This window comes from Brassica oleracea, chromosome C9 (assembly GCF_000695525.1).
Source record: "Brassica oleracea var. oleracea cultivar TO1000 chromosome C9, BOL, whole genome shotgun sequence".
Taxonomy (NCBI): Eukaryota; Viridiplantae; Streptophyta; class Magnoliopsida; order Brassicales; family Brassicaceae; genus Brassica; species Brassica oleracea.
This window is the reverse complement of record NC_027756.1, coordinates 25,517,839-25,528,560: the sequence shown is the minus strand read 5'-3', so window position 1 is coordinate 25,528,560 and position 10,722 is coordinate 25,517,839. Positions and strand designations below refer to the sequence as shown.

The 10,722-nt window shown below is 36.5% G+C and overlaps 1 long non-coding RNA gene across 1 annotated transcript; it reads right to left on the bottom strand.

Moving 5' to 3' along the window:
* Nucleotides 1-8,465: 8,465 nt before the first annotated feature.
* On the bottom strand, nt 8,466-8,931 carry LOC106317430. Its single transcript, XR_001265134.1, has 2 exons — nt 8,804-8,931; nt 8,466-8,718 (listed from the first exon to the last, which is right to left on the bottom strand). It is a non-coding gene; the product is annotated as an uncharacterized LOC106317430 (long non-coding RNA).
* Nucleotides 8,932-10,722: the final 1,791 nt, after the last annotated feature.

Genomic DNA, 10,722 nt, shown 5'->3' with positions numbered 1-10,722 from the left:
GGGCAGAAGAGGAAAAGCGTAAACCGACCTAGGAGCCTGTATATAAGGAGTCCTAGGCGAGAGGCATAAAGGAGTTTTTTTCAGAGAAAACTTAGCACTTTGAGCAATTAGACAACTTTCCGTTTTTGTTATTTCGAGCTGCGACTCAACTAGGTTTTGCAGTCTTAGGTTGTTAGAACTAGGAATCTCGCCGACAGCTCTCATAGCCGAGGCTTCTACCTTGTTGTAACGCTCATACGCGAATTCAGAATAAAACTCTTTTTGCTCTCTTTTATGATTATTTATTTCTTTTCGTCTTTACTTGCGTGTTCTGATTGCTTGGCGTGTGGTTTAACAGATATTTGGGACCTCTGGGAAATTAGGGTTTTCCTAACTTTCCTAATTTAAACGAAAATCGACAGTGCGAATTTCGGTTCCCACATTCGTTTTATCATACCGGTTTTGTTTAATGTTTCGGCCAGTTTTCAGAGCATAGTCTACCACAACTTCCTTGAACGCAATACCACTGATGAATACTTGTCCCTCATACAAGTCACCAGCGCCTCTCCTAATATCTGCGCCTATACATTGTCCTCTGAATTTCTTTTCCTTCTTCTTCTTCTTCATCATCTTCTGTCTCCGGATACTCGTTGTGTCTGACTGAAGGTTCATCGACAAATTCACGAACATCTTTCTCAATGTTGAAGTTGTTACGCTCACGTCGATTTTCACCATCAGAATCGTAACCTTGGTCGAATTCAGGGACATCATTTCACTCAACATTCACATCAATCCCTCCTTCCTAAGTCATTCTACAAGAAAAAAACTAAGATTATCATACTAGATACTCGAAATTGAAACAAAGAGTAAGGAAAAATTGATTCAGTTCAAAACAGGGAGTAATTATAATGGAAACTCGAAAAGGAAGAAGATGAGACGACAAACTCACCTGACATAACCAATCAGGCAGAAAGAACAGTCGACGAAATTGATTCAAAGCTTCAGTCTTGCCAAGGGTTCACGACACTTGAAAGAGATAAACAGAATTGGGGTTTTTTTCTGGTTAATAAAAACTGGGTTAGTTAAATTACGGTTTATAATAACAAATCGGGTCGTAAACGGGTCTTCGTAGGTTTAATTAGGTTTTCTATTGGTTAGGCTTAAACTCAAAAACCAGTAAACCGATTTTAATCAGCTAATTGTACGTTCATGTGGGTTCGGGTTTCGAACTTTGACATTGTGTGGAAATAGGTTGTAAAACTTCTATATATGTGCAATTAAGAAGAGGTTGAAAGATCGTGTGGAACTGTTACTATACGCATCCCTGTCGACCACCTATCCCATAACCAACCACGCTCGACAACCGGTTTAGTGACTATCACATCCCGGCTAACTGCCCCAGCTGCCTCAAAATTTTCTCATATGTGTTGATATTCCTGGAAGCTGGCCAACTAGCTGAACTTGAGCTGTTAAGCTGATCCAATTAAGCTGAGATCAGATCTAAGCTTCTTCCAGCTGGTCTAGCTATATTTACCCTCTCCTTAGTTCGGCCCAACTCTTTTCCTCACTTCCCTTTGTTTCCTTGGCTAAGTCTCCATCTTTTGTGGACTTGAACCTTTTATTCACACAATCGATTGCTTGCCTTAAAGTATTTTGACAATTCTTAGCTAAGTTATGGGAAATTTATGGAAACGTTGAAACGATAAGTTTTTCAAACGGCAAATATGGCTCCTCTGTACATACTGAAAAGGATTTCTCGAGAGTGCGAGTTTGGAATGTGGCACAATCAGTTTCAGAGGCAAAAGAGCAAGGACAGAGACTCAAATCAACCAACCAAAGAAAGATGAACAAGTTTCTTAGATCAAGGTGTCAAGTCGATACATCTTGGGCGAAAACCCTATCTACGTTTTTAGAAGTAGTATTATATAAATTTAATCGGGGTTTATGCTCCATGGATCACCAGGAAGGAATCAAATGTTTTTACTCCTATACATCGAATTCAACACACTTTTGTGGGCAATGAGCAACTCTTTTTGTATGAGGCTTGAAACAATGCACTTCAAATTGAATTGCAAGCAAATGTAAAGTTGTTCGATGACGAAGAATTATGTGCATTTCTAGCTTCGAAATTTGAAGAACTTACTCAACTTTGTTCTATGTTTACCAAATTTTCTCTCTTTTATTTTTTTTTGCGATTTTAATACTCGGATTAACCTCCTGGTTAAAACAGATCAGGGGAAATTTTTTAAATTTTTGTCATATATGGTTCCAAACGGGTTAGCTCCACATGCTAATCCTCTCAAACTAGTTTAATAAAATATGAAATTTTATTGTAAAAAAAAGGAAATTAATGAAGATTCTGAATTTTAGAAAAAGAGAATTTGAGAGAAAATAAAGAGAAAAGTACAATTTCAACAACCAAAGCTTCACAAGGTTTGATTATTTTAAATTTTGTTCTACGAAAACCCATTTGAAGCAATCTAAAACAAACATCTTTCCAATAAATTGGGGTCAACCCATAATATTATAAGCATTAGGTTAAGAAAATCATATATGATTTTGTAATTTTTTGCTCATATGTATACTAATTTTTGTAAAGTAAGGCAATAATTGATTGTTTCTTTATGTTAACCTTCCATTATTGAGTTTGACAAAAGTTTTAAATTTGAGTAGTGGAATAGTTTGATGATAAAAAGAAGTCAAAACCCCAATATATCTATATTTTTCACTGAAAATAATTACATTAAACATGCAAATATTACAGAGTGAGAGATAATAATCGGATACACAAAGTTAGATTAACCCATAAATTAAGCCTGCATAACCAAGTTCTCTGGAGACAGAGCCCTAAGAAAGGAGACAGATTAACACAAACATAAACCGAATACATGAGATTATGATGTAGAAAAAAAAATATTAAAAGCTAACAACAAAAGCCAAGAGGAAGAAAGGCTCCTAAGTAGCACCACACCAACACTCCAAGCTGATCTTTGAAGAAGAGACAACGAAACCAGAAACCTCTCATAGTGAATAAGAACAACAAATTAGACCAAATAACCTAAACTTCAGGATCCGGAGAAACATAACACTTCGTTCTAATACAATCAACGGGAAAAGGCAAAACCGATCTATAACGAGAATGACACGAAAGAGCCAACTGAAAAGCATGTAAAGGATGAGGATTCAATCAACCCTCTGGATGAAAGACAGGGAGCAAATCATTTTTCTCTGACCAAAGAATGACTCGACAACCAAGATGGAAAAGTAATCGAAACGGAGTAAAGTCCAAGACACCAAAAATAAACTAGAGGAACAAGCAGCTTAGCAAATTCAACTCCACATTGTTGTTCTTACGGATCCAAAAACTCCAACCTCAAAACAAGCTTAATCTGAACAAATCTATATTATATCTCGATCTTCAGATTAACACCTCCAAAATCAACATGCAATCTAACAGATGAACCATAAAGAGAAAATAAACACAAAAGCTAAAATCGAGAATACATCCCTATGGAAGTGGCATGAGTCGGTAAACGAAACCGGCCCAAAGAAATCAGAAAAAGATCTTTAGAGAGAAGATGGAAGATTTAGTGAGTCCTCTAGATCATGTAAATAATCGACCAAAATTATATATTTATTGATTTTGCGGTAAATTGGCAATGTATGTATTTTATTTCCTTTTTCGCATTTATCGAAATGGAAAAAATATTATTTTTTTTTTGTAAACATGTTAAGATTGTATTACCATTTTCGAGTTTTTACAAAAATTACAGAGAATTACAAGTAGTGGAATACAACATCTACAACACAACAACAAATAACTGAGTGAAAAACACGACTACTAAACCTATACTCGAGAGCCAGCGAGAGAGGTGAGAAGACTCCACAAAGCTACTAAGAGCATGCGATACGCGTTGCGGAAGACAGTTTTGAGGTGACATTGAACACCATGAGTCACAAGCTGGTAATTTTGACCTCCCCAAGCTCTCTTCCAAAACATTTCACATACCACGGAACTCAGATGATGGGCATCAAGCACTGACGCAAAACGAGGCAGAAAGTTGCAGCAGACGACAATAGAGGCTACTCCGGCCGACCAACCAAACACTTGTTGAAGCATCAGTTGTCGTTAACCACCTCAGCCAGACACTACAGGAAATATGAGCAGTAATAGCGGACGAAAAACGCTACGCATTTTGTATAATAGCGCTTCCTTGTCCGCTCTGACAGCGTCCGTTATAATAGGTCCGACACTTTTAATAGCGGTTTTTATGTATGCTATAATTAAATAAATAACAATAGCGTGAATTTGTATGCAATTGTTAATATTTATAATTATGTAATTCAAATTTTATTAAAACTCTTAATTTTTTTTTAATATATAGCAATTTGTTTATTAATTAAAATCAGTTTGCAAATAATATCAGTATAATTAAAAATGAAATGTTATTTATTAATTAAATTCACTTTACAACTAAATTTTATTTTTACAACACTAAACCAGAATTAATTAAACCAACAAACTAATTGAAACACATTAAACCGAAACCTAAACCTAAGCCACCGCTCCTTCCTCCTTTCAAGGTCGTATGTATTCCTCCTGTCGTCGCCTCCATCTCCTTCACCACAGCGCTCTGACGTAGCCATCACACCTCCTCTGACGTCAGGCTTCTCCGCCAAATCTTCTGTCTCCTCCGCAAAATCTACTGACTCCTCCACATTCCAAAAACAGCAAATCAGTACGTAAACATATATAAAAATGAATGTTCTCAACAGATCTAAAGACAGAATCAATAATGAATATAAAGGATCCAAACGAAAACAACTTTCCACAAACACAGATCTAAACCATAAAAATCAAAAATATAAAATCTCAACTGCTTCAAACATTTCCGTATGGATCCACTTATTGTAGCCGTAGCTGAAGTGATTAGAGGTGATGGCTGAGACACAGTTCGTTGGCAGAGGTATAGAACGAGAGATGAAGATGATGGCAGCGGCTGGGGTTATGGTGATGGGGTGATTTTGTGTAAGGATGAAGAAGATAGACAGAAAAAAAAGACAATACAAAGATGAATCTTGTTGTTCTTTGTTTCAGAGATAGAGAGAGAGAGAGAGAGAGAGAAGAAGAAAGTGAAGAACGTGAGAGAAGAGAGAGAAGAGAGAGAGAGAGAGAAACACAAAAAGATTTAATCTCAACCGTTCAAAATATCTAATCTATGGTTAAAATTATCAATCCACACACAACTTTTTTAAACCAATAGGAATAAAGGACGAGGATAGATACAAAAATAATTTTGGGCCTTTGATTCAAATCAATCAATGGTTCAAAAAAAAACAATACAAATAGTCTTCTTATTTAATTATAGCTACTATAAAAATTATTTAAGCTATAAATAATTTGGTATCATTGAAATTTTAATTTATTTACAGAAATATAATTTATTTAGAAATTAAGATTTAATGTTTGATGATATATGTTAAAATGAGATATGTGGTTTAGGGATTAGGGTTAAAATTTAGGATTAAGTATATGATTTGAGTTTTTGCTTGAGGTTTAAATTTAAAGTTTCTATTATAAGTTTGTAAATATTGAATTTATGATTTTCTATGTAGAGATTAAGGTTGGTTTAAGGTATTAAAGTTTGATAGTTTGTATTAAGATTTGGATGTAGAGTTTAGAGTTTGAAGTGTAATGTTAAAGGTTGGTTTTAAGAGTTGACTAAAGTTTTAATGTTTTTGTTGCAGAAGTTAAAGATTAAGATAAAAAAATCGAGTTTGAATTTACAATTCTGGTTTATAGCATGAAAATATTAGAGTTTAAAGATTTATGTCTATAGTATAGAGTTACGTTTTGGGGTTTAGGGTTTTAAGCACACCAAAATCCATATTTGTAACATCAACCACAGTAAATATATATTTTTTATATAAGGAATAGGTTTTAGTTTAGTAATTATATTATTTGTAGTAATTAGATTTTTTGACTTTATATGTAGGGTTTGAGTTTGGGTTTAGGGTATTAGATTTAGGATGTAAATTTAAAATTTAGTTTTTTGAGGTTCTGATTTTAAATTTGAAATTAGATTTTAAAATTATCAAATTTTGAGTTTAAGTTTAAGATTAAAATTATACTATGGAAATAGTATTTTAATTACAAAATACAAATAAGCAAAAAAAGGTTTTATAGATTTTTAAAATGATTAAATTTTGAATTTAGGTTTAAGAATAAAACTATTACGAAAAATTGATTATTTTAATTAATTTTTACAGTTTAAAAACATGTTTAAGATTTAGGGTTTTGTTTTTTTTTAAAAAAAATTACAAAATACAAAAAACATTTTTTTAAGAGATCAAAATTTAATAGGTACTTATAAATACAAACAATAATTTAATTTTTGAACATAAATTTTTCCCTTTGATGAAATTTCTAAATTTTAAGCAATCATAAAACATATTATTTACTAATTAACATTTGGTGTCAGGACAACAAATTAATTTTTCTAAATCATCGATTCAATTTGGACATAAGGTTCCTGTGTATCTGAGGACGGCCATCCACAATCTCTTAGGTATTACAAATCTTGGGGGAATGGGGAATTATTTGGGGATTCCGGAGAGTCTTGGAGGTTCAAAAATACAGATATTTGGGTTTCTAAATGAGAGGGTACTCAATAAAGTGAATAGTTGGACAGTCCGCTTTCTTACAAAAGGGGGTAAGGAGGTCTTAATAAAATCAGCTGCGTCACCCATGCCAACTTTTGTGATGTCTTGTTACAGGCTCCCCAAAGGGATTACCAGAAAAATTACGAGCACTTTATCTCATTTCTGGTGGAGTAGTGGAAATAATAAAAAAGGTATTCATTGGTTCTCCTGGGATAAAGTCTGCATCCATAAAGATGACGGGGGTTTGAGCTTTAGGGACCTGCAGGATTTTAATACGGCTTTGTTAGCTAAACAATTATGGCGATTGATTGATAAACCGGAGTGTTTATTTTCCAAAGTTTTTAAAGGTCGTTATTTTCGGAATACTCATCCTCTGGATGACCACAGATCTTACTCCTCTTCTTATGGATGGAGAAGTATCTGTTCAGCTAGGCCTCTGGTTAAAAAAGGGCTAATCAAAAGAGTAGGAACCGGGCAATCGGTATCCGTATGGAATGATCCATGGATCCCTGCTCCTCGCCCGAGGTCAGCATTACCAAAAACTCAGTCTCAAATTTTAAGTCAGTCTCTTATGGTGGGTGATCTTATAAATCCCATAGATTGTTCCTGGAATGAGGATCTCCTGAATGAATATTTTCATCCAGATGATGTGAAGATTATTCGTGGTATAGCAGTTAGTAGAACACAACGGCCAGATACATATGGCTGGACGTTTACGGACTCTGGTAAATACTCGGTCAAATCAGGGTTTAGGACAGAATCCTTATACCCGGATCGGGGTCCACGAGTGTTAAGTTATGGACCTAATGTTAAACCCCTTTTGGCGCATTCTTGGAAACTAAAATGTTCTCCGAAACTAAGACACTTTGTATGGCAAATTTTATCTGGGACACTACCAGTATCCAAAAATCTGAAGGCTCGTGGTATAGAGTGTGATCTCCGGTGTGGTATTTGTGGGGCAGAAGAGGAATCCATCTATCACGTTATTTTTGAATGTCCACCAGCACTTCAAACATGGGCTTTATCTCGAATCCCTTCCCCTCCCGGAATCTTTCCATCTTCCTCCGTTTTTACTAGTCTGGATCATCTTTTTTGGAGACTTCCAACGGATGTTGATTCGGAGTATTTTCCATGGATTATGTGGTATATATGGAAAAATAGGAATGACAAAATTCATAATAATAGGACTGTAAGTCCTCAAGAAATTTTGCGCAGAGCGGATGTTGAAGGATCACTTTGGGCTGAAGCCCAACTCTTGGTACAAGAGAATCAGGGGTTTCCACCGACAGATGGGAGTTGGCAGACATTGGGGTCCTCTCGAGTTTGCTACATTGATGGGGCGTGGAGAGAACATGATGCTTTTACAGGCCAGGGCTGGTATTGCCAAAAGATAAACTCAGAGGACGTAATGATGGGCGCAATGAACCTTCGACGTAGCCTATCACCTTTACATGCTGAATGTGAAGCTCTGATTTGGGCAATGGAGTGCATGAAGACCCTGCAGTTCTCAGATGTAGTATTTGTGACGGATTGTTCTCAATTGGTGAAGATGGTGTCCTCACCTGAAGAATGGCCGGCGTTCGCTACACACATGGAAGAATTCTGCCGAAGTAAGACTTTCTTCCCCAACTTCACGATCAGATATATCTCAAGGGCACAAAACACAATGGCGGACAAGCTTGCACGTGGTGCGAGGAGTTCTCCTTCAGCTATGCTATATGTCGATTCTTTACCTCCGGTTTGGCTATTTGAACCGGTGGCCCCATAGGCTTCTAGTCTATTATGATGTCAAAAAAAAAAAAAGTCTTGTCAAGTCTTAAAAGGACTAACTTCAAACTTTACTTTAGGCAGAGAAGAAAAAGATGTGTTTGTTTAAGCAGAGAAGGAACAACAATCACTTAAGCTCCAGCAGCTTTACCAGCCAAAATACACACAATCACAGCCACAACCTAGTTTACAACCTAGTTAAGTCACTCATATCAGCAGTTCCACGGCAAGCACCACGGGGAATACCAGCAGGAGCAATATGTAAAGCTACTCTTACTCGCATTGCCCACTTCATAGGTTGCGACTCCCCTGAAACATATTAACTCTTTCTGTCTCAAGCTTGATGTAACCATACATAGAGAGCCATAACCGAGAGAAGAAAGCTTAATCTTACAGTGGAAAAGATGCTTAGCCAGAGTTTCGTTAGGCATAAACTCATGAACAAGAAGTCTCTCTTCACCTTCATAGCAACATCCAAGCAGACTTGCCATCCTATAGTTCCTTAACTGCCCAACAGCTTTAAGCCAAATTGATTGAAATAGAATGAAGTAATGGTTAAAATTTCAGACAAAGACTTCACCTGGCGTGAAGAGCAGAGGACTGAGGCAGAAGAGAGAGCGTTTGCAGTCGCCATTTTCTTTCTACCGGAGGAGCAAACAAGAACGTTTTGGGCTTGTGGATAAGGAAGTGGTTTTTCACTCTTAAAATGAAATTGAGGGGAGTGGGTTCGGGTTTAGATAGAATAGAGGGGATTCAGAAAAGAGAAGAACTTTGTCCTCCTTTATTCTCAGCGACGGAGAAAGAAGAATCTGAGGAATTGGGGAACGAAGGTTAAGAGAGAGAGAGAGAGAGAGAGCCATCTCAGTGAATCTGATAAGTGTTTTGTTGGTAAAATATATTTTTTCTCTAATTATTGGAGCCAACACTTAGCAAATTAAGGCGGCTAACTTTTTTTTTCCCGCGATACTAAACATAGCGTTTTAAATTTATAAATACAATTAAAAAAACCAGTGTTAATATATGATAGCAGAATTGTCAAAAACACTATAATCTGATGCTATTAATACCCACATTTCCTGTAGTGAGACCTGCTTCCTCTACTCCTCCTTATCGAACCTCACAAGCACCAGATCTCATGATACGTCCTAGATTAGGAAAGGATCAATCAGCCGGACTATGGGGATATGATCTCAGACGGATCAAATGAGAAATGGTGGATTGAAGGGTCGCACAACAGTTGCAAAAGGCTGTTGATATTCCCAACTCCAGTTGTTGCTAGATATGACGCACTAGACCAACAAGGGAGAAATGGATAGATCGAAGGGTCGCACAGCAGATGCGGAAGGCTGCTGATATTCCCAACTCCAGTTGTTGCTAGATATGACGCACTAGACCAACAAGGGAGAAATGGATAGATCGAAGGGTCGCACAGCAGATGCGGAAGGCTGCTGATATTCCCAACTCCATGTCCTAGGATATGACACACCTAGACGACAAAGAGGATGATTCCCTAGATATGACGCACCAGGACGAATCGGTTTGATCCCTTGGATATGACGCACCAAGACGGATCGATAAGATCAATGGATATTACACACCATTGAAAGAAAAGTGAGAATCACTCTCAAGGTTCCAAAAATAATAATCAAAGCTTATTTTATTTCATTGATCAAATGACCTTTATATAATAGGTAAAGCATACAAAAGGTTGGAATACAAACGACTAGTCAAACATAGAAATTATCAACTTATAAAAACAAGGAAGACTTGACCAAAGACTTTGATTTGACCAAAATGATGACTTGACCGAAGTTGGAAGGTTTGGAACGAATGACTCTTCGGCTGGTCTCGTGTTTTCCGCGGTCGAAGGTCTTTGAATTGATGTCAGATTGATATATTTTTCGACCATTTCTTGTATTTTCTTGTTGGTCTTTTCTTTCTTTGGGCTGAAGCATGTCCATAAACATATTTTCATAAATCGTCAAGCCCATCTCGTTTAAAACTCAATCCCATAAGCCAAACCTTCTTGATTTGTTTCTGCTGCTGATTCGGGGCGCATCAATCTCTCGTCTTTTAAAAAGATTTGTCCTCAAATCTGTCTTTCTTTAGCTTCAGATGGGATGATTTGTTGGCTTTTCGTAGAACTCTTTTTTTTTATAAAGAAAAAAAGATGAAAGGTAGAAGATGGATGAAGAAAATGGAAAGATGAGAAAATGAATAGACAAGTACCAGTTGAGTGGCTCTGATACCACTTGATACGTCCTAGATTCACTACAAGAAAACATAATCTTAACGAGGGCGGTTTTCCTCGTT